General features: G+C 47.5%; 1 long non-coding RNA gene across 1 annotated transcript; it reads right to left on the reverse strand.

Annotated features, from left to right (window-relative positions):
- Positions 1-15,176: 15,176 nt before the first annotated feature.
- On the reverse strand, positions 15,177-23,519 carry LOC141574127 (uncharacterized). The gene is made up of 3 exons (XR_012500816.1): positions 22,668-23,519; positions 20,264-20,819; positions 15,177-16,347 (listed from the first exon to the last, which is right to left on the reverse strand). It is a non-coding gene; the product is annotated as an uncharacterized LOC141574127 (long non-coding RNA).
- Positions 23,520-24,441: the final 922 nt, after the last annotated feature.

Consider the following 24,441-nt stretch of genomic DNA (forward strand, 5'->3'; position numbering starts at 1 on the left):
AAATGTATCGTCTCACAGTTCCGGTAGCCAGAAGTCCAAAACTGAGGTGTCGGCGGGGAAGATAGGTTCCAGGCCCTCTCCTAGCTTCTGGGGATTTGCTGGCAATCTCTGGAGTGCAGAAATCCCTCCCTGATCTCCGCTTCACCTTCATATGACCTTCTCCCTATACATGTATGTCTGTGTCCAAATTTCTTTGTATCAGGACACAGCCATATTGGCTTAGGGGCCGATCCAACTCTAGTATGACCTCGTCTTAACTAATCACATCTGCAATGACCCTGTTTCCAAATAATGTCACATTGTGAGGGGCTGGGGGTTAAGACTTCAACATATGAATCTGGGGGGACACAGTTCAGTCCAGAACAAGCGGCAAAGGTCAGTATTTGCACTGACCCATCCCAAACTCCTTCTCCCATGTTCCCTCTCTTCACGGTTGTCCCTGGTGACACCTCTTTCATTAAATATGAAATGTATTAAAACTGGAATATGTGCGGCCCCAGGAAAGCTGCCAAGAGGAAATCTGACAGAGCATCACTGAAATTAAATGATTTCGAGGAATAGAAGATGTCCTGGCCTGGATGTGGAATGTGGGGCTGTCGTCCTGGTCTGGCTTCCATCAGCGGGAGAAATTTGGGCCGTCACTTGCTCGCTGAGCTGCTCTGTGGAGTGGAGGAGCCGCACAGGATGTACAGGTGGCCCACCCACCAGCTGGGTCAGAACCAGGACCACCGACGACATCTCTTTTTGCCTGGAGCCTTCTCCATTCTGCCTGTATCTCTCTGCGATTCCAGGCCCTGTCTCCTGAACTCTGAGATTCCAAACCCAGTCTTTTCCACTCTAACTACATGCTTTTAAATCTAACCTTCCCTCAAAACCCCTGACCCACCTAAAGCTCAGTAAGTCACCCCATAATCTTTTCAGAAGGCCGGGTGGCTGGGCAGCCTATAATTTCCTGGACCCGCCTCACCAGCCCCACAGAGCACAGAACTGTTCTCGGCAGGACAATTGCTGGTATTCAGTAGACTCTGGACCTGCTCGTCTCAGCAGATGGTTTTCGACGGCCACAGTCCACAGAGGGCTGTCTGGACATCTCATGCTGAAACCAGGTTTGGGCAGGAGTCCAGGTTTGTGTAAAATCAGACCCAGCATTCCACAGTTTGGTTACTCCCACCCCACGTCCCAGCGAGGATCTCCACGGGGGTTCCACACGTCTGAAAACGGGAAAAGCACTAAGACCTTAACCATTCACCTTTCCCCCAACTGCCTCCCATTTTCCATTCACAAATAGCATAAGAAGGCCTTTTGTTCCCCTCCCTGTGAGGACAGTCTGAAAACGGTTAAGACAGATTGCTAGTTAGTGTTGACCACCGTGAGGGAAAATGTCAGATATTAATGTCACTTTTTTTATATGGCAGGGTGAGCATCCCAGGATAATAATACACTCTTATTTACAGGGTCAAACACCACAATATGTACATATCACTAATGTGTGTTTGCAAAATAGGCAATAACTGCTCTAAATAGACTGTCTCAGAATGACTAATAATTAATAAGCATCTTGCCTTCCAAATTAACGACAGAGAAGAGGCGTGTTATTTAGGGCACCGCGGTAAGAAGCAGCTTTCACCGGGCGGGGCGGGGCCGCAGCCGGAGGGGCTCCGACTCCGCCCCCCGCAGCGGGAACGCCCCCCCCCTCCCCCCCGCCGCGGGAGGCAACGCAGGCGCAAACCTGTCTGAAGGGGTGACGGCCGAGAACCTCAGCATCCAGGTCTACAAAGAACCTCCGTGTTCCTTGAACTCCAGCCTGCCTGGTCCGCAGTTTGCCATCACTGGCCCAGGTTCACCCAAGGCAAAGCAGGAAGTACCTACGAAATCTTCCCATGTAAGGACATTCAGATTCTGGGGGTTGCTATGGATACACTGGCCTTGAAGGCAAGGGACCAGCGTTTCAGCCCGGCTCGTCTGCGACCTGGGATAAGTCACTAGACCTCATGGTGTCCTCGGTCGTAGACGTGGGAGCACCTCTTTGTGGTGTTGCCACAGGAATTTAATAAGTAACAGCACCGTGTAACTATAAAATGATATTCTGTGAAATGCGTTAAGCAATAACATGAGTAAGCGATGCTATATTCTTTTTAAAGGGACACTGTTATGATGATAATAAAATCTGCAGAAAACTGTTACTTTCAAAGTTAATAAACACCACCATCTTTGCAGCACTGAAGAATTGCCCCTGGACTGATAATAACACCAGATATTTATTTAGACCTTTTCTGGTTTCCACGTCCTTTTAACACAGCTGTCTGAATTGATTTCTCACTGAGGAAACCAATGGGGAAACCAAAACTGAGAGAAGCCAGCAACTTTCCTAAAGTCACCGAGTTAATGAAGGCTATGGCTGGACTTCCAATGCTATGTCCAGTGGACGCTCTGTTGACAAAACCATGGTGCCTCTGGAAAGAAACTGGCCAGTCTGGGCAGATCAGTATCGCTAAGTGGATGCCCACCATGCACAAAGATTCATCAGGACCAGGACCGTTGCTGGGCTTGCTCGTAACATCACATGAAGAGGTCCCCAGGGTGAGGCCAAGTGCCCAATCTTCACCCCACATAGCACAGATCTCACACCAGTCATTCGAGAGGGAGAAACTCTATCTCAGCTCTATCTCGTGGCAGCAGGAAGTGAGGCGAGACACAGCTCACGTGATGTCCCAGAGCTTACATCCTCCCTCAGACTGTCATCACCTCATGCAAATCAGTACAAATCCCTGAGCCCCTTCCAGTCCCTGATCCCAGATCCCAACCAGACCCACACATAGATGCAGTCATTCAATCCTGGGATGAAGAGAAATGTTCAAGGCACCAAATCTCTGATCGATCACAGGGGGACAGAAATCCATCAAGTATCCAGATATCTTATTTTTGTGGTACCAATTGTATGCATATGAGAAATTACTCAGTTGAATGTGTAAATTTGGTTTTTAACTAGAATATTTTTTCACTGTAAAGAGCGCCACAGAGACACAAAGGAGGCCTTTCTGCTCCCCAGTTTCCTCGTGTTAAAATTACCGAGTTATTTCTGGAAGGAATTTTGGCATTATTCATCAAGTGCTTTAAAAATGTTTACACCCATTGGCCAAGTGATTCCCTTTCTAAGAAACATTACCAGAAATTCAGACAGAGACACACATAAAGATACCATCCCTTACGACTGGGAAGAGTTAGCCATAAATGTCAGTGTTCACCACTAAACAGAAAAGTGCCAAAGTGTTACCAATGATTGCTCCTTGGCAAGAGGATTATGACAGAACTTTTTTTTTTTCTTTTTCTTTGTCCTTATATTTCTCAAAATTCTCTATAATGAGAAACAACCCAAATATCCATTGACAGATGAATGGATAAACAAACTGTGGTATATACATACAATAAAATATGACTGAGCCTTAAAAAGGAAGAAAATTCTGACGTATGCTACAGCGTGGATGAACCTTGAAGTCATTAGGCTAAGTGAACTAAGCCAGTCACCAAAGGACAAATACTGTGTGATTACACTTATATGAGGTCCCTAGAGTAATCCAGTTCAAAGAGACAGAAAGTAGAATGATAGGTACCACAGGTTTGGGGGAGGGGGGAGGGGAAGTTAGCGTTTCATCGGAACAGAGGTTCAGTTTGAGACGATGAAAAAGTTATGGAGATGCATGGTGGTGATGGCTGCACAACAACATGGATGTACTTGATGCCACTGAACTATACATTTAAAAATAGTTAAATGGTAAATTCATGCTACGTATAGTTTATCGAAATAAAATACTTTAAAGAGAACTAATCTATAAGAATGTGTTTTACTCTGATACTCAGGGAGAAAAAAGAAAATGAATGAAAAATTAAATCAAAATGCTGGTTTTGACCAGACGGTTTTTCCAGCTTTAGCGTTCCAGCCTTAATACCATGTTCAACATTCATCTTCAGCATAAACGTGATGAGTGCTCCAAGGCTGACCTAAAGAGACAGCTCCAGACTCAAAACTCAGATGCAGGGAGAAGCTTTTATTTAGGCAGAAAGAATTAAGTCGAATTATTTTCTTTTAATGTTTTATACTAAGTATCAACCAAGAAGAGACGGAGAGAAAGAGCAAAGAAAAACTCAGTGCTTTGGGAGTATAAGGTATACTTGCCTTTAAGAACTTTATTCATAATCACAAGAAAGAGAAATTGAGGATAGTGTCCCATGAACTGTGAGTTTCCTGGATGGTCACATTTGTGTCACTTAGATGAGTGACAATAGCTGACAAAAATGGCTGCACCTACCTGTTCCATAATCAGCAAAAGACGTGGCAGAGTCATTGAGGCAGGAGGGAAGGGGGCAGGGCATAGTGATTGAAGGAATGACACAGCCATCGAGGATACGACATAAACTGGTTAGAACCAACTCAGCCCAAGGTGGCGGAAGTTTCCACTTCCAGTAGATCTGAGCCTCATTACACACTCATTGTAACACATTAGGATGCTAACTGACACTCCACAGGCACCATGAGAGTTCTCAGGTTGACCATAAAAAGTCCAAAAGTGGGCAGGGCCCAATTCTTGAAAATCCTGCCCCTTCCCCAACATAGTTGGAATAATCCTCCTACTCATTAGCATATGAAATAACCCAGCCCATAAAAACTAACCACCCCCACACCACATGGCCCCTCTCCCTTCTGAGTGAGAGGGACCACACTCTGCCTACAGAATGTGTATCTCTTGGGGCCACCACCTCCCCCGCCTTCTGAGATAGCCACACTCTGTCTACATAGTGTGTATCTTTTCCGGTAACACCATGATTCCGTTCATCCCCAGGCCTTCGTAAATCAACTGCAACTAAGAACCTGCTGTTGAAAAACCAACTGAAGAGCTGCGGAAACATGGTTCAACGATGTTTAGCAGGCACAAACCAAATGGGGAAAATAAAATGATGACAGACTGCAGCACCACACTGCTCATGTTCGTGTGCTGATCAATTATCAAGCACCGAGTACTCACTCTAAGGTCAACGCAAATTTCTGATGGTGGTAAAATACACACAACATAAAATTTACCATTTTAACTGTTTTTAAGTGCACAACTCAGCGGCATTAAGCACATCCCATTGTTGTGCAATCATCACCACCATCCATCCCCAGAACTTTTTCGTCATCCCCAGCTGAAACTCTGTCCCCATTAAACGCTTACTCCTCATCCTCGCACCCCCACCTCCCTCTCTATGAATTTCACCAACCTAGAAACCTCATGTAAGTGGGATCACATAGTATTTGTCCTTTTGTGACTGGCTTATTAGCATAAGGTCCTCCAGGTTCATCCGTGATGTAGCCGGTGTCAGAATTCCCTTCCTAATTTTTAAGGCTGAATCATATTCTAGTGCATGTATGTGCCACATTGTGTTTATCCATTTATCCATTGATGGACACTTGGCTGGCTTCCACTTCTTGGCTCTCATAAATAATGCTGCTATGAACACGGGTGTGCAAATATTCAGGGCAAGTTTTAAGAACTGCTGAGCCATATGTGTTCAGGAAAATTAAGTAGGTGACCTCTATCTAACCAGTGCCAGGAAATCACTCATTTCATGGAATCAGAAAATAGAAGAGCAGGAAACTGTTACAAAATCCTCATCTGTACTTATTTACAGATGAGGAAATGGACATGAAGTGACTTGACTAGGATGGTTTGTAAAACGTTCAGTTCCTACGTTTGGGGAGGAGGGGAACCCCTCTCCCAGGCAAAAATATCTACCAACTTGTCAGGCCACATACCTCAAATTCCCAACACTGGACTTTTATTTACTTAGATGAAGGCACTGGTACTTTTACCAGGAATCTCCTAGTAAAATAAAAATCGCTCTGAGGAAAAGTCATTATGGACCCATACCCCTTGTCTTGAAAGACTGGTTTTCCACAGAACAGTAAGCTTAGAATGGGGTTCTTGGAGACCAGAGCCTGCATGGGAGAGTTCCGTGCAGAGGGAGGGGGGAGTGTCATGAGGAACGTTAAGCATAGATACTCCACAAGGAGACAGTCATCCCCTGAGGAGTTCCAGGCACCCAGTGGGTAATCAGTGCCTGTCTGGATTCTGAAGATCCAGAAAAGATGTGAGAAAAGACCAACTAAAGACCAACTCAGACACCCAATCAAAAAATGGGCAGAAGACCTAAACAGACATTTCTCCAATGAAGACATACAGATGGGCACATGAAAAGATGCTCAATATCACTATCAGAGAAATGCAAATCAAAACTACACTGAGGTATCACCTCACACTGGTCAGAATGGCCACCATCAAAAAGTCCACAAACAATAAATGCTGGAGAGGGTGTGGAGAAAAGGGAGCCCTCCTTTTTCTGGTGGGAATGTAGTTTGGAAAACAGTACAGCGAGTCCTTAAAAAAACTGAAAATAGAGGTACCATATGATCCAGCAATCCCACTCCCAGACACATATCTGGAGAAAACCCTAATTCAAAAAGACACCTGCACCCCAGTGTTCATAGCAGCACTATTTACAGTAGCTAAGACATGGAAGCAACCTAAATGTCCATCAACAAATGACTGGATAAACAAGATGTGGTATTTATATTTATACAGTGGCATACTACTCAGCCATAAAAAAGAAAGAAAGAAAGAATGCCATTTGCAGCAACATGACCTAGAGATGATCATACTAAGTGAAGTAAGTCAGACTGAGAAATACAAATATCACAGGATATCACTTGTATGTAGGATTTTTAAAAAATGATACAAATGAGCTCATTTACAAAACAGAAAGAGACTCACAGACACAGAAAAGTAACTTATAGTTACCAAAGGGGAAGGGAATGGGGGGAGGGATAAACTAGGAGTTTGGGATTAGCAGATACAAGCTACTATACATGAACAGACAAACAACAAGGAACTGTATTCAATACCTCGTAATGATCTATAATGAAAAAGAATATGCATGTATATGTATAACTGAATCACTGTGCTGTACACCAGAAACTAACACAATATTGCAAACCAACTATACCTCAATTTTAAAAAAACAGACCAACTCAGGCAATATTAAGGTTCTCTCTCTAGCTAGCTTGCTGCTCTATTTCATGCCTCTTGCCCAAGGACAGGTCTTCTGCAGATGACTTAACGGCCATGACTCAATCTGGATGCTAACGAAATATTTTGCTAGGTTTTCTCAGCCATACAAAGAAAGACTTTTTATTTTTTTCTTTTAGCAAGAATGGAAAATACCCACACAGGTCACCAGCTGAGGAAGTCATTTTCTTCAACAGGTTCCAATCCCTCCAGCTGCCCGACGCTTCATGACGGCGTTGAGGTAGCTCTGCCCATAAAAGGAAGTGTCCGAAGATGGGAGAACCCCCATAACACGGCCCATTAGCACAGGCAGCTGCACGTGCCATGGGTCAGAAGGTGCTGTCTGTAAACGTGGGAACTACGCTGGTTCCGTAATAACAAGGTTGGGTCTTCAGGGAAGGGTTATTTCTACGTCCAATCCCAAAGCTGTGAGGCGCTTCCCCTGTGCCTGTGTAAGAGGTTTGGCTAGAGAACTGTGGGAGCCCAAGGAAAGCCAACACCTACCAACATACTTGAAAATAAACACAAACGAGGGGAGAAGGAAATAGCTCAGTGGTAGAGCACATGCTTAGCATGCACAAGGTCCTCCATTTAAAAATAAATGAAATAGATAAAATTTTTAAAAAATAAACACAAATGATATCTTGTGCCTTTTGCAACCCTAAAAGTCAAAGCCAATGACGCTAGAAACCCTTCTACTTGTTAAAATCAAAAAAAAAAAAAAAACCTAATTGAGCAATGGAATAGGTCTGCAGAGAATTCAGGAGGATATAGAAATCGAGTCATTAAAACAGAGCCAGATAATAGTCATTAGAGACGTTTATACACACGAGCTACATTGTTTGTGAAACTAGGAATCTATCACACTCTGGTGAAAAGCCAGAAAGCAGTATTTCCAGGGCCCTGCCATGGGGCTGTGTACAGTATCTGATAAGTAAAGTCCGCACTAACAAAATCGATTCACACCAAATGAGCCTAAACAATAAAAATAAAATAGTAACATTAATCCAATTCCCACTGTGGCGATGTTTAGTTTGCTTCATTGGCAAGTTAATTGAGTCAACATCTGTTTTATTCCCTCGCCTTTCCCAGGAGGCCAAGTTCACATTACCTATTAAAACCCTTCCCAGAGGTCTCCTAATCCTCGTCTCCTGCGGCCAAGGAGGCACCCTGTGCGGTTTCCAGCTGACCCCCCCGGGCAGAGCCAGAGAGCAGCCCCCACGGAGGAGCCCATGCCGGCACGGACCGCCGCTGAGAACCGGGTTGGGACGGTCAGGGAGGCCAGCGGAAGCGCTCGTAAGCTGGCTTTTATTTTTCCATTGAAAAAAGTAATGTATATAAAGCACATTAACACGTACTTTCTTGTTATAAAAGACTACATAAAAGGAAGCACAGAACACTTCGTTTGTCGCTTCGGTATAAATTCTTCCAGCACCTTCTCTAACCATGTGCACACATCTTCCCCGCAGTGCTACACCTAATGCGCTTTGTTTAACAAGCACGGCTCGGATCCCAGATCTCACGGAGGGCCTCTGTGAGCTCCTTAGCAGAAACGTGAGGTGGGGGCGTTGGCCCCTCCAGTGGCCCTCCAACCAGGTCTCTCAGGCCCGCTCCTCTCACTTGAGTGAAGGTCATACAAGAGTGAAGGAGTTGCCTGTCTCTACAAGACGTTGTGCCAGGAGGGATGGGCTCTGCCCTGCCCAGGAACCGTGCTGGAGGCCAGAGGGACGAGCGGAGGCAGCACGGGGGAACAAGCGCCACACCCTGGAAGCCGGAGAGGCGGCGTGCAGACCACCCGGAAGTCAGAGCCCAGGGCACAGGCCCGGCGGGGGAGAAGGGGCCCAGGCGTGCCAGCAGAGGCCACTGGAAGCTGGGCGACAACGACAGAGAACACAGGACAGTGAGGAAAGGGCAGGACAGAGAATCTACTGGGCTTGCTGGGTGGGGTGAGAGCGCCAAGGAGGCCATGCGACCCAGGCCTGGGGTGGGGGGGGTGTGCCGTTACACAGATGGGCTGAGGGCCCAGAGGCAGGCTTGGCGGGCGTGGACCAGACCACCATGCCACATGGGGAAGACAAGGGTGGACTTTCCCTCCTGCTTCCTTTTTCCTCCCTGACGTCTCCTCTAGTGGGTCTGTGACGGAAGGTGGGTCTAGGTGGGAAAGTAAATTACCCTCATCTCCCTAAAGAGCCCTCTGCCCCCTTTCTTGGGGGTGTCAACCTTGTTTAAGTTCTCGTAGCCCCTACCAGGCTCTGTGCTCCCCAAGGAAAGCCCGTCTGTCTTTGACACCCTGCAGCACTTGGCAGAGTATTCCAAGCAGATCGGGTTTGGAAAATCGGCCCCTCTCTCTCATACCCCACTCAGAGCTCCGGCTGCAGCTGTGGTCAGATCCGCAGAGGCCAAGGTCCCCAAGGGCCACCGGCTCGGGGAAGGCAGGCTGCTGGGACAAGTGACCTAGCAATGATCAGAGTGGCGGGGTCTGTCCAAGACGCCCTGGTGACAGCTGAGACACAGGAAGGAGGAGGGAACAAAAGAGGAAAGATGGTGCAAAGCTTTGTACCCGAGACAGAAATAGGAAATTCCGGGCCATCTGCATGGAGAGCCCTTTCAAAAATATAAGTGAGGCTCATGCCTGAGGGAGAAAAAAATGGGGAACAAAATCCCCATAATTTAGTGTATTAAAAGCTGCATAAAAACCTTTGGAGACACTGTGACTTCTTTTCTGCATGGGAGCGAACATGAAAGCCAATGTATTAAATTAGGATCCCACGTGACATGGTGCAGCCCCGACCCTGGAAGAAGCTCCCATGAGTGTCCCTGGAAGTACATGGCCTTGAGGTCGACCAGCAGGCTCATCTGACCAGCCAGGCTGAGTTAGTAAGAGCATCCTTTTCAGCCAAGGTGGGAGACAAGGGACATCAGGAGCACAGGCAGAGTGAAGTCACCTGTCCAGGAAAAGCAGACTCCACAAGGGCTGGAGATTAGGGCCTCCGAGAACCTTCATCTCACTCCAATCTTCCCAGAAGGCAACAATAATACAAGTCTCTCGAAAGAAAGAAAGAGAGAAAGAGAGAAAGAAAAAGAAAGAAAGGAAGGAAGGGAAAAAAATACAGGTAAAGGATGGGGGCCATGTTGAAAGTACTTTGCAATGAAAAAGCAAATATCATAAAGTCACTTGTACCACCTACACTTTTGGCAATGCCTTGAGAAGTCCCCCAAGGCAGGGCCGGCAGCAGGGAGGTCGCCGGGCGGAGCTCCGGACTTGCCCCTGTGGGGCTCCGGCGAGAACCACGCAGGAGGGCCTTGTCGGCTTCGAGGTCAGTCCGTCTCTGCGCAGCTGTGTGCCTGCATACAACACTAGATCAATCACAAACCTCTATTTCACTACCTTCTCTCTCAAGGCTCCAATCGGCCATCCACTTTTTTCCCCTGGCTTCTGTCACAGCGGAGACACACAACCTGAATTCCATCCAGCGGGCTGAGGCCACGCCTTCGGCTCTTCCTTTTGAACAAGGAAGTGTGACTTGGCATCCAACGTTTTCGGAGGAGTTGGAGGTAAGAATTGGTGGAGGAGGGGTGAAGAGACTGGGTCAGGAAGTTCAGAAATGAGAGTGGAAAGAGTGGAGTTAGAAACGCAAAAGGACGTTCATTCAGCTGGATTTCCTTCTCTTAATTTCCTGTTTCCATGTGCTCTGCATTATTGTATTTCCTGTTTAGCAGCCAGAATCAAGTCTCTTCCAGCCCATATTATTTCATTAATCTCACCACCTCAGTCTTAGCATCCCACCTATAAAAAGGTAGCAGGGTTAATGCCTAAGGGTGGCGTTTTTTTTTAAGCTCAATTTTATTGATGCTAATCAAAATAATGTTTAGCACTTAATCCTGGGCATTTGCTTTTTAAAGTTTTCGTGTTACTTCACCAAACTCAGGTTGAGTGAAACTGCTCTTGCTAAAAAGGTCTTGCAGACAGTGGTTGTATTGTTACTTCTTTCCCCATATGATGTTACCGAAAGGCAGGTTGATAAAGATCAGCCCAGCCAGTTTCTGGACACTACGCTCCTCCCTCCCAGATGGGCCTCCAGGACAGTCCGTACCTTTTGGGCCATTCCCCCAGGTACACTCCAAAGACCTGGCTCTCCCTGGAAGATTCACTAGCATTAGTCCAGGACAGACATACAGGGAAATGAAGCACCCAGGGGTGCAGGCGGGGCCTTTGCTTTGGAAGAATGGCAGCAGGCACCGGCACGTTGTCCTAGAGTCACAGGGAGAGGGGACTCGTCCTTCGCTCAATATCCAGCAAACACTGGTTGCAGGACGGACGTGGGTAGGGAGCTGCATCACGCACTGGGAATACCAAAATGATCTATTAGGAGCCTCCAGCCCCATTGGACAGTCAGGCGTCAGGCAAGGAGGCAACTGCAACTCAGTGTTGAAGGTGCTGAACCCTAAGAAACCTGGACTCCATGTAAGCACAACAGAGCAGAGCTTACACCAAGCTGGGGTAAAGCAGGAATCAGAGAAGACTGCCTGGAGGAGGTAAACCCTAGCACCTACATCCATTCAACTGACATGGAGTCCTTCTCGTGGGCCCCTGCTGGTCCAAGTGCTGAGACAGAGCAGTGGACCCAACACACAAGGTCCTCCTTATCAAAAACCTACATTCCAGGAGGGGGAACGCAATAGCGGGCAGAGGATTGTGCCAGAGAGTTGCCTTGTGGCCAGAGAGGCCCAAGGAAGTGATGTTTAAGCTGAGTCTGTGATGACAAGATGGAGGGAAGGGTTTTTCAAGTAGAGGAAATGGCCAAGCTTGGGTGCTATTGGAATAGCAGGGAGAGTGTTGGGTGGGGGAGAACGCAGTGGTCAAGGGTGGCGGGAAAGGACTGGGGTCAGAGAGATCAGTCAGGACCAGGTCACACAAGACTCTGCAGATTCAGTTACAAGTTTGGATTTTATTGTTTGCGTTGTGGGAAGTTAAGGGTTTTAAGCCAGAAGGTGACAGGATCAGATTTGTGTTTTAAAGGGGCGGTCCCAGCTGCTCGGTCAGGCCAGGGAGCCAGCGGGAATGAGTGCCTGAGAGAAGCAGCATGTACAAAGGCCCTGGGACAGGTGGCTCCATCCAGGGGATGTGAGGCTGTCTGTGCAGCCAGAGCTGCTGGCCAGGGCCAGGCCACCAAGGTTCTCACGTGCACCTGGAGGCCTCCCAGCGTGGCTGACGCAACCCAGGCTCACTCAACTCACTCCCCAGCTTTTTTGGGGGGTGGGGCAGGTAGGGGGCAAAGAACCATCCAAAATTTATTCTCCAGCAGACAGACAGCATCAGCATGTAAAACTGCAGGGGCTTCTCCGCGGATCACACATTCACAAGGCATTATTAGCTTAACAAGTGCAAACAGGTACTATTACTGTGCTCACTTGCAACTCCAGAAGGACACTCCCCTGCTTATGGATGGGTCGGTGGTGCAAAAGTCATGGATTCCCCAGGCAGCAAGGACCAGGCATGTGGAATAAATTTTATCTTCAAAGACCCAAAATGGACAGTTTTTCAGAGTCCCTAAAAGGTATGAATAGTCTTTACTTCCTTACACACAGAACAATGGTTTTCTCACTCCCTGGCGCTCACGGGGAGTGGAGCGGAGCGGCGGCCCACCAGGCGACCGAGGCCCTTACTTATTGTTCCTGGGTGTTACCTCCTACCGCAGGTCGCGCGGCTCACTCACTTCCTTCTCCGAACACCAGACTACTCTGATTTTCCTGCTGCTTCCTTGGCTGCACCTTCTCAGTCTTTCCTTCTTTTTCTTCATCCTCTCACACCCTCGGAGCTCCTCAAAGCCCGGCCTCCATCCCTTGCTCTGCAGCACGACCCACGTGGCTGTCTCCAGCTATTGTCTAAGGCCGAGTCCAGACCCTGCTCTGTGGCTCCGCCCTCCCTGCTGGGCGCCACGCCCACCTCGTGGCGCCATTGGCTATCACATCGGCATCTCGGGTCAGTGGGGTCAGATGGCTCACCATCGTCCCCGAGCCATTTCCTTCTAATGAAGCTCCCCTTGACCCAGGCCCTCAATCATTCTCGAATCTTCCCTCTGCCTAGATCCACCTCCATGCCCACCTGATCAGTTAAGACCTTCTATGTTATTTCCTCAGTGTCCTTGGACTATATCCCCGCTCTCCTTCTCCAAGACCAGCCATCTGGGTTACAGCTCTCACTCGCCTAAACTATTTCAGGTGACTGGCAGGACAGTCCGTCTTCTTGCCTGTGGTATGTCCTTATCTCTTTGTGCTCCCTCAAGTCCCAGACGCCGTGACTCAGCTCATGCTGCTCAGAGTAGAAGGAACCATTAGATGTGAAGTTTCCCAACTTCCCATCCCAAAATATGAAGCCAACCCAGACGAAAATGTGGAACAGAAGAAACGGCGGCAGGCAAAACAGCAGTTTTTATGATGTTGTAAACCTTATGGTGAAATCTAAATGTGGCCTGTCCAGCATGGCAGACAGCCGCCACCGAGGCTCCTGAGCACTGGAAAGGTGTCTGTTCTAAACTGAGATGTGCCACAAATGCAAAATAGGACCTTAAAAAACTGTATACAAGAGAAAAAGAATGTAAACAATTTTTGTATAGAGTACACATAGGAATGATACTGCTTTGGATATTTTGGGTTAAATAATATATATTCTTAAATAAAATATATGGTAAAATTCATTTCATTTGTTTCTTTTTGCCTTTGTTTAGTGTGGCAACTAGAAATTTTTAAATAACATATCCAGCTTGCATTTTTTACTACCATTGTATTTCAATTAAACAGTGCCGGTCTAAATAATTGAGGACAGTGTGCTGTGAAACTTAATTGTTGAGAAATTGTTCCTAAGAAAGCAATGGAATGCAACAAAGAAAACAATGGAACATGGGCACAAGTTTTGGACACACATTCCTCCAAAGAAGATATACAAGAGCCAATACTCAGTATCATTTCTCACTGGGGAAATACTTCCTACTCACTAGGATGGCCATAACAAGCAAATAAAAAAGTAAATAAAAATTGCAAGTGCTGGGGAGGATGCGAAGAAATTGGAACCCTTGTACATGGTTGGTAGGAGTATACAATGTGCAGCCGCTGTGGAACACAGTTTGGCTGTTCCTCGAAATGTTAAACAGGGAGTTACCACGTGACCCAGCAATGCCACAATTGGAGAGATGAAAACACGGTCACGCAAAAAGTTGTACAAGAATGTTCACGGCAGGATTATGCAGGATGGCCAGTAAGTGGAAACAATCAAATATCCATTGACTATGAATGGATAAACAAAACGTAGTATGTCCATACAATAGAATATTATTTGGCAGTAAAATAATGAAGTACGGATACGTGTGTGCTACAACATGGATGAGCCTTGAAAACGTCACGCTCAGTGAAAAACTAGTTACAAATGATAACATGTTTGTGATACTTTTTTTATGAAATGTCCAGAATGGGCAAATCTAGAAACAGAAAGTGGATTTGTGGTTGCCTAGGGCTGGAGGAGGTTGGGGGGAAATGGAGTGTGATCGCTAATGGGTCCATGGTTTCTTTAGGGGATGATGAAAATGTTCTAAAATCAATTTGGTGGAGGTTACACAAGAAGGGGGACTTGACAGCTGGGGGACAAGGATGTCCCTGTATAGATTTTTTTTTACTGTATGCCCTTGTGCCACTGGATTTTTATCACATGGACAATAACCTTTTCACAAACATATAAGTAAAATATTTTACCCCAAAAAATTACACTAGGAATGACAAAAGGGTCATCACTACAAAAAATCAAAATGTCCTAGAGAACCTCATTGAAATGTTCACACCAATACATGCACAAATCTAGATGAAAAGGGTAATTTTCAAGAAAATATAAATGTCAAAATTTGATCCATGGAAAGGTAGAAAACCAGACCACACTAATGACCAGATGAAAAATCGAAAAGGTAGCAAAAAAAAAAAAAAAAATCCACCTCCAAAAAGAGCATCAGATATAGGTAGGTTTATAAAAGTGAATTTTTCCAATCCTTCAAAGAAAGATCATTCTTACTTATAAAATGTTTCCAGGCATAAGAAAGTATCCAAGGCTTCCTCCCTCATCTAAGGAGGGTACAGATCACTGTCCTGAGAAACGGAGAAGAGTCGCAAAACGGAGGGAAGGAGAGAGCGCGGAAGCTGGACACAAGTGAGTTTGTCTGACCCACATGACCGGCTCTGTTTGTGAATTTTAATTGGCTGAAATTGTTGACATTTAAAAACTGGGAAATTTTTTCATCAAAATCAGACTGAAGTAAGATGCAAGTAACAACTGTAATAAAGGATTAATAGAATCCTTATGTGTTCAATTCCCAGAAATCAGTAACAATCATGGCAACTACCATTTATCAAGCGCTTAGCACGCACCAGGATCTTTGCATACTTTTTTTTTTTTTCCACAGAAGAAAAAGACAATAGAATAAAAAGCAAAGGCAATGAGTAGGCAAGGAAAGATATCCAAAGAGATTCCCCTTCAGGAATAATGAGGAAGGAAAAACTCAAACAAAAATGGGATGCCGTTTTGACCCATCAGATTGGCAAACCTGAAAAAACGAATAATAGTAGGAGTTATTCTCTCCTGGAGGGAATGTTAAATGGGCGCGACGTTTGGGGGAAAAACTTGAAAATACTTCTTAAAGATGTAAATATTCATCCCTTCCCACTCCAGGAACTGTACCTCTGTCTGTCCTGGAGAGAATGTATCCATGATATTTGTCTTCTACTGCTGTCTAACAAAGTCCCACAAACTTAGCTGCTTCAAACGATGCAAAATTGTCATCTCACAGTTTCTAAGGGTCAGGAGTCAAGCACGTGTTCGTTGGGTTCTCTGCCCAGAATCTCACAAGACTGAAGTCAAGATGAGGACCCCTTGCGTCTTCACCTGGAGGTCCAACTCCAGAAAGATCTGCTTCCAAGCCCCCTCAGGTTGTTGGCACAACTCACTTCCTTGCAGTTGTTTGGGGGATGCTGTCATTTTGCGAACTGTCACTCACAGCAACTAGAGGCCACTCTCCGCGCCTGCGGCCCCTCGCACTTCAGACCTCTCCTTCGAGGGCTCCGTGATGAAACCGGCCGCACCTGGGACAATCCGAGCCCATTAAGCCAATCGCAGGACTTCATCCCATTTTACCCATGGGTTTCGCCCACACTCAAGGCGAGAGCCGCAATCTCTCCACACCTGCCACACCCATGTTCAAGGAGGTTCCTGCCAGGAGAGTTTGTAAAAATAAAAAAGTAGAGACAACTTAGAATAGTTCAATAAACCATGAGTGGTTACAAAGACTGCATCTGTGCTACGGAAAACTGGGCGGCACTGTTCAGCCTAATGAGACAGATCAATATGACTTAAGTAAAAAAAAAAAACAAAAGGCGAGTTACAGAACAATACATACAATAGGATTCCATTCAGTAGAAGTAAATATATGTTGGCTTCTCTTGTTCTCTGTAATTCTCTATTTTGTTGCCAGGGGCCTTTTCAAAATTCAAATCTGATCCCGTCACCATCCCTGCACCCACCCTGCCCTCTAGCCTAAAACTTGACCTTGGAGTCCCCATCATTCTTAGGAAAAAGCCTAAACAAAGCCTATACCGGCCTTACCCCATCTCTGCTGCCCACCTCCCGGGATGTCCAGCCCTCCCTCCGCTGCTGAGTCCACGTCAGCACCGTCCCTCTCTGTCCGAAAGGTTTTCAGTTGCCCCCCTTCACCTGGGTCACTTGAGATTTCATTCTTCAAAGTTCAATTCAAAGGACGCTCTGCCTTCCCCACTGCCTCCCCATCCCCCAGGCTGGCCAGGGCCCCGTCGCACTCCCCGAAGCGCCCTCAGCCTTCCCGCAGCCTGTAAGTATTCATTTCTCTTTGTGCTTATTTGATCGCTATCCGTCTCCCCTAACAGACACAATTCCACGAAGGAGGGACCCAGTCTGGTTTTGCTTCTCACTGCGTGTCCACCCCCGCCAGCCCCCGTGCCAGGTGCCCACTGCCTGGGACAAAGTAGGGGGGCCCAGTCAATACTTGCTTCAGGAAACAACAAGGGAATTCCCTTCCTGGTCCTTCAGACTCCCCTGCCCATGGAAGCTCCACCTTTCTGTGTCTGTCCCTATCAGACATCCCCTAGTCCGTGTGTCTCTGTCTCCTAGTTCTCAGCATCCTGTACCGGAATCTTTGCTCATAGATGAAGTGTCCATCCCAGATGGGGAGTCCCTGCCATGACAACCAGCCTGGCCCTCAGCCCAGAGAAGAGCTCAGGACCAGGGCGATGGGTGGCCGGATGAATGGACTACAAACTTGCCTCTCCCCTGTCTCCACTGCCCCTCTGTGGGTGTCCGGTCTCGGGGTGGCCTGGGCCCATGAGGCTCACTGCAGCCGGCTGGCACTCCTCCCGCAGGGCTCCAGGAGAGCCAGACCTCTGAGTGGCTGGGAGGGAGGGAGTCCCTCTTGGGAGGAAGAAGATGGGTAGTGACAAGTGTGGCGACAGGTGATGGGAAGTCCAGCATCGAGGAGGCCCAGTGCCAGGGCCAGGGCATCTCACTGAGAGGAGACCCTGATCCGAGTAAGAGATCAGGGAGGGCCCCATGGGGCCTGCCCACGACAGGACCTCGCACTGCAGCCCAGCTGGATTATAGGCCATATTCCAATCCCCTCCCCCGTTTGCAAACGTTGTCCACGGTGCCTAAATTGGCACTCGGTAGGCCAAAAGGGCGACCTTGAGGAAGGAGTTCCAACTCCACTTTGTGTGGTTTTCCTTCTCATTCCCTGGTATTTGGGACCCATGGGCCTGGCATGTGTTTCTGGAATGCAGGCACCTTTCAAGGAGACAAGTCTAATCCAACATGCACACTGAGATGCTCTGAACACTCCTGATGAGTTAACACCCCAGGGCTCTGCTTCCAAGACAGCCCACATTTTGGCACACGTTAAAGTTGAGGAAAGATCTCCCTTTGCCCCCCTGCACACAGGAAGCAGCTCTCCGCTGTCTGTGAAGGACCAAACTGAAGCCTTGACCCTGAATTCTAAGCCCTCCAGGCAATGTTCTCTGAGCAGTTTGCCTGCTCCCTCTGGGCTCTGTGTTCTCTCCCTCTTTGGCTGCCTGAGTCTGAGAGAGGAGGAGCCCCAGGATGGGGCAGGATGGGAAAGAAAATGAGGAAACCCAGAAACGAACAGGCACCTGAGAACTGGAGAGATTGGCCCCTGCGGGAAGGAGAGGCGAGGCAGAGGCTAACACGCAGGAGTTCAGGGAAATCGCAGCACCCGCATGTTGACTGGGCACCAGGCGTGGGGGCCCCCAGCCCAAACTGTGGGCATGCGGTCACCCTGTTCTCTCCACTGCGATGTGATGAAGTCAGATAGATCTGACTCCTGGAATCTAGACCCGGAATTTCCAAAAGGAGAAAGGAAGGCCCCATCTGGGAAAACACAACTAAGGTCATTTGACCAAACTCTCAACAGAAAAACTCCTCCCTAACCAGCGCTTCAGGGTTCTGGGGACATCAGCCAGGCCTTCCCTGCCTTGAGGGCTCAGAGGGGACTGTGCTCCACACATCAGGAGGCTCTGTGAGCAGCAAGGCTACACCAATTGCAAAAGTGATAAAGAGGAAGGAGGGGAGAAAAGGGCGTTCCAGCACTTTATAAGCAGAACGCAAGTCCCTGTCCCCACCCTCTTCCCACCACCCCTAAATCTCCTTAGTAAACTAAAGCTGGAACTGGGTGAGTAAATCCACCCGAGTTCCTCCCCTTACTCGGTCTACGCCACAAATAATCCTTTTGCTGCCTGGGACCTTATCTGAAGTTTCTGTCTTAAGTTATCTGTATGAAGATAAGAGAATCAAAAGAAATTTAAGCTACAAGTTGAAGCCACTAGGGTTTGGTAGGAAGCTGGACTTTGTTCTTGCAAAATAAAGCAGCTATTTTATTTTCTAAGGGAAAAATTTCCCTTGGAAGAATTCGAAGAAGAAGGAAAAAAAAAAAAAAAAAAACCCAATGCTTTGGAAAACAATGAAGCACAAGGAAGAAATTCAGGAGCAGAGCGTAACAGGTGAGTCGGTGTGGGAGCCACACTCAGTCAGCAGATGCAACACCTGGGGAGGGAGGTGCCCAGGGATTCCTGGGGCTCATCCCAATAAGCCTCATTGTCCCCGTCATTCTCTTGGGGATCTGTAATGTAGTTCTGTCCTCAAATCAAATGATTCTTAATTGGCTTCAATTAAAAAAAAAATCTCAGCGGAGGTGAAGTCATTAATAAAACAAAAGTAGCAGGAGGAAGAAACGTCCCCAAACTGGGACCTGTTGCCTTACTTTGTGGCTTCTTCCTCAGATGCAGACACCACCTCAGAAAATTCCCTTCTCATTTCTTCCTTTATCCAAATTGTTAAGGAGGGCACGCCCCATCCTTCCACCTTTTACTCTCCGTGACTCATGCAGCAAGTGTCCAATCTTTGTCCAAGCCTAAGTTTTTGTCAGTGCCAGGCAGAATCTAAAAGACTCTCTCCCTCCCTCTCTCTCTTCCTCTCTCTCTCTCAATTGTGTATGTACAGGACAGGAGTCTCCAATCAGTTGATCTTACAGAAGTAGCTTCACCAACACAGTCTCATAACCAAGAGCTACAGTAAAAGCTTCCTGCAAAACATCAGGCAAATAGCACACATGCAAACACACACACACACACACCACCATCGTCTTCAACTGTCAGGACTGCACCCAGCAAGCTGTCTGTTTCAGATGAACAAATAAATCATAAATGAATTAACCATAATAAATTAATAATTAATAATTAATTCCTCTTCTGGGGCCGCTGATTGAGGACACAGAAGTGAGGAGATGCAGATCCTCTGCGGACATGGGTAACAGGACTCTTTCCCGTTTGCCTGCTCCCCACCCCAGTAAAACAAAGGCCAGGATGGTGCGGTGTGATAATGGCTGGTATTCACTGACTTATCACAGGCCAGGCTCCGCCTGGGTTGTGTGATTTCGGCCTCATGACAACCCTAGGAGGCAGGGACCGACATTCCCATTTCACAGACGACCAGCTGAGTCGTACAGCATCTCACCGGTGGCCGCCCGGAGCTAAGCACCCAGGCCCCCCTGCACAGCCCCTGTTCTCAGCCACTGAGCTGCAGCGCCCACCTGCTGCGCAGAGGGACAGAGCATGGGACAGGAGTCAGGAGACTGCCCTGGTCTCCGTCCTACATCTGCCGCTGGCTTGTTCCCAGACACTGAGTGAAACGGAGGAAGGTCTGACAATGTTTGGCCAAACGATGTTCCTCTGCTGTTTTCTAGCTCTTCCGTTCCGATTTTCCAGAAAGCTCACGCATGACCTCCCGGAGCCTCGAGGACTGCTGGGGAAGGAAATGAGGCAATGTTTGCAAAGGAACATTAAAAAGTAGAAACGGCTGTGTCAGAGGTTGGCCACCCATCAAAAAGTGAGGTCAAGGTCCTGACGCTTTACCCGGGGCCTGTGGGACTGGAGCGGGGGCGGGGAAGGGCCCGGTGGCCCCCAGCTCCCAGCTGTGACAGCGGCGTTGGCCCCTGTGCTGGGTGAACCGAAGCTGCTATGTCTGGAAGGGGCTCACGTGTGACAGATGGACACACACAGTCCACTAACATTTATTCAGCGACCAGCGTGTCCCAGGCTCCGTGCTGAACTTGAGACACCTCAGGTTGTCTTCCAAGGGCTGATGATCTGAAGAGGTATGGACAGAAAATCGTGAAAGTGACTCCAAAATACACATTAGGAAATACAAAAGAGAACAGGCCATCGTTAAAAGCTCAGGAGGGCTGAGGGGAGGACCCACAGCGGAGCCAGATGGGATTAGACAGGAATCGGGACCGTGCTGGGGCAGCGACGCCCGGGCTCCCGGGGCAGAGCGGTCCCCTGGTCCTTGTCACGCACACGTTTGAGAGATGACGCATCACTGCCCCCACTGCTTTGCGGTTCCCATGGCCCCGGGAGATGTTCTAACCAGGGAAGGCACGCCGGACGCGGCAGGTGCTCAGTCAATGCCTGGCTGAATCAGTCAGTCAGTGGAGGGGAGAGGTCTTGGTGCATTTATTCCGCATCTTTTTATTTATTCGACAAGTCCTGTGGTGGTTAAAAAAAAAATACGTCCACAAATTCCCTGATACTCTTTGCTTCAAAGAGCAGAGGCTCATTTCCCTCCTGTCATGTGTGACTGTGCTTAGTCAGTTCTTTTTTTTAATTGAATAGAGTTGATTTACTTCAGCTTGTGTCATGTTATTAAAAAGCTAGAGATCTAATCTGTTCTTAGAAACAGTAATTAGTACATATATGAAAACTAAAAAAAGTGCAGTACACTGTGTACACGTATTTACATGCAGTAGAATGTGTGTGTGCAGTCGAACTGTAATAATTCTACATAACAAAACTGAAAAAGGGAAAAAAGGTTTTAAAATAAAAATTATATTGTGGAAAAAAAACTTTGTGTTAGTCTCTGGTGTATAGCATAGTGACTCAGTCACACACACACACATATATTCTTTTTCATGACAAGCTATTACAAGACATGACAAGACATTGATGGTAGTTCCCTGTGCTCCACAGTAGGACCTCGTTGTTTATCTGTTTTGTATATGGTAGTTTGTATCTGCTCATCCCAAACTCCCAATTTAGCCCTCCCTCCCACCATTCAGTCACTTCTAATGTATACAGCGTGGCCAGGATGGCTGAAATAATGGTCCAGCTGAGATCAGGACACACGAGGCACTGACTCATCCCCTTCGGGGGAAATTGCCACCACGTCAGGGGGGCACCCACACAGGCACTTGGGGAGGCTCAGACAGGGTGAGAACCAGCGGCCTCTGCCAACAGCCACATGAGCAGCCGTTCTGGAGGACAAGCTCTAGCCCCAGTCAGGTCTTCAGGTGACCCAGGGACCTCTTAACCGCAGCTTCACAACAGAACCACCCTGCTAAGCTGCTCCGGAATTCCTGACCTGCAAACACCGCAGCATGATCAATGTTTGTCATCTTAAGCCATTAAGTTGTGGGGTCATTCGTGATGCCGCGATAAATACCTGATACAGACCTCTACCTTATCACCCGGGAGGATCTGGAGACAAGGGGTGTGTGGGGGAGTTCTGGGCCCGCCCTCACGGAGCGCAGTCTAATTAGCAGCACAGACAAAATCACAGACCGCATCACACATGCTCCAGGAGAGAAGAGGTGCCCATGAGGGGGAGGCCTGGGGGAGCACAGAAGAGGCTTATCTAGCCTAGCCCAGGAGGTCAAAGCTAAGTGATACGTAAGTTTACATCTAAAAGATAAGCAGGTATCTTATAATAACTTTCAATGGAAAAAAAAAATATGAAAACGACAATATGTATGTATATGCATGACTGGGACACTGTGCTGTGCACCAGAGATGGACACTTTATAATTGACTGTACTCCAATTAAAAAATAAAAATAAATTTAAAAATAAAAGATAAGCAGGAATTATCCAGGGGTGTTAGTGAGCGAGGGCTGCTATAAGAAAGGGCCCCAGACCGGTGGCTCGGCCAACGGAAACTTACTAGTTCTCAGTCCTGGAGGCCGGAAGTGTAAGATCAAGGCGCCCACAGGGTTGGTTCCCTGGGAAGCTGTGAGGGAAGGATGGGCTCCAGGCATCTCTCCCTGGTTGCTGGACGGCCGTCTTCTCCCCGTGTGACTTTACATTATCTTCCCTCTGCACAACTCCGTGTCCGCACTTCCTCCTTCTGTGAGGACACTCGCCACGCTGGATGAAGGGCCACCCAAATGACCGCACTTTAATTTGACTACCTCTGGAAAGGCCGTGTCCCCAAACACGGTCACACTCAGGTACTGGGGTTAGGACTTTAACATGCAAATTGGGGAGGGGGGATCACAATTCAGCCCATAACACCAGGTAAAAGGATGGAGGAGACGAGAGGACAGTCCAGACGGATTAGCACGTACAAAAAGCCGCACAGGCAAGATGGAGTGTGCTGAACTGGAGACTGTGTGTGAAGGGAGGGAACCGAGCAAAAGCTGTGGCTGGGTCATACAGGGTCTCATCCACCATGTCAAAGCACTTAAATTTTATCCTTTATACTGTAGAGCACAGGGAACCATATTCAATATCTTATAGTAACTTATGGTGGAAAAAAATATGAAAAGGAATATATGTAAGGTCCTATATGACTGAAAAAATAAATAAAAATAAAAGAAATAAATTTTATCCTAAGAGTAGAAGCTACCATTGGAGAGTTTTAACTAGGGGGTCACATCATGAGATTTGCATGTTGGAGAATTCACTCTGGCTGCCCAGCTGGGAGTGGGCTGGCAGGAGCAGGCATTCACACAGGGAAGACCTTTAGGAGGTATGCCCACAAATGATGGTGGTGGAATGAACTGGAAGGTGAAAAGTAAAAGATTCGCATAATTATGGAGTAAGAAGCAACAGAGGGAGACTTGTTTTTTGGGGGGGTGGGGGGAAGGAGAATCAAAGGTGATGCTAAGAACTAAACAGACATTTCTCCAATGAAGACATACAGATGGCCAATAGTCACATGGAAAGATGCTCAATATCACTAAGCATTAGAGAAATGCAAATCAAAACTACACTGAGGTATCACCTCACACTGGTCAGAATGACCATCATTAAAAAGTCCAAACAGTAAATGCTGGAGAGGGTGTGGAGGAAAGGGAACCCTCCTACACTGCTTGTGGGAATGGAAATTGGTGCAGCCACTGTGGAGAACAGTCTGGAGAGTCCTTTAAAAACTAAAAATAGACTTACCTTACGATCCAGTAATCTCACCCCTGCGCATATATCCAGAGAAAACTCTAATTTGAAAAGATACATGCACCCCAATGTTCATAAAAAACAAATTCTTTTCGGGGGGACACAGGGAGGGGACTTAATGTCTAGCGCTGTCACAGGGACCGGTGGGCTCCTGTCCAAAAGGGCCTCCGGCCAGCTTGCCTTTCTCTGCACAGCACAGCCTCGCTGTCTACATTGGAAACCACCAGCTAATTCTGCACTCACGACTTAGCCTCTCAAGTCTCTGCTCCCTCCTCTGGAAAACGAGGAGGACTAGAAAAAGCACACACAGCTGAGTCAGGATTCAATGAGATGGCTTGGCACGGTGCTTGGCACACAGTAAGCGCACAGGGAAATGTCTCTGTTATAATAAATCACGAGCTCCTGCTACCAGCAGGGTGAATATTATTAGTACTGGACGCCAGGGCCCTTCAGAAATCTTTCTCGTTGCACTGTCCCTCATGAGCCTGTGGGTCTTTCTCACCCCTCCCCATCACCACCTGCACCTCCACCATCCTGCCCTG

Source organism: Camelus bactrianus, chromosome 20 (genome assembly GCF_048773025.1).
Source record: "Camelus bactrianus isolate YW-2024 breed Bactrian camel chromosome 20, ASM4877302v1, whole genome shotgun sequence".
In the NCBI taxonomy this organism is placed as follows: domain Eukaryota; kingdom Metazoa; phylum Chordata; class Mammalia; order Artiodactyla; family Camelidae; genus Camelus; species Camelus bactrianus.